The following is a 659-nucleotide window of genomic DNA, read 5'->3' as shown; positions in this document are numbered from 1 at the left end:
AGCTGGCTATGAGATGTCTGTTGGTCCTCATGGTTCAGGAGCTGCGCCCCCTTTTCTGGGACTTTGCAAGGTCCCAGAGACTGAGGATTTTTGGCTCCTGGTACCAGCGGTCAGACCTACATCGCTGGACATGGTACAGCGATGCAGGTAATGCAGCCACGGAGATCGACCACATACTCGTTAGCACTTGCTGGAGGATCCACCAGAACTGCAGGGTGTATAGGAGTGCCAAGTTCTGTAGTACTGACAATAGATTGGTTGTGGCTACCCTCCGGGTCCACTCCTCCTCAGCGGTCCAATGACCACCCTAAGGTGTTTCATCTGGATAGCACGAAACGCTTGATGCAGCCCAAGAGTCGATTGGTGAACGCCCGAGGACAATACAGAATTTTATCTCGCAGGAGACACTGAAAGCCACAGATGCTTGCTGTGCAGCTCGTCTGACAGGGGATCGGGATTTGCACCGTTCTCAGGTGTGTAGAACTCGATCTCTGTTAAGAAGGGACAAGGAACAATTTATTAAGAGTCTTGCTGAAGAGGTTGAAGGCCATTTCTTAGTAAATGACCTTCATCCTGTCTGCCAAGCCAAGAAAGCTGAACTCCAAGCCCTCTTCTCAGGTGACAGCTGTTCGCTTAGTAAGTGGTCAGATTGTCTCAGA

This window comes from Penaeus vannamei, chromosome 11, assembly GCF_042767895.1.
Source record: "Penaeus vannamei isolate JL-2024 chromosome 11, ASM4276789v1, whole genome shotgun sequence".
Lineage (NCBI taxonomy): Eukaryota > Metazoa > Arthropoda > Malacostraca > Decapoda > Penaeidae > Penaeus > Penaeus vannamei.
Note: the sequence above shows the minus strand (reverse complement) of the source record.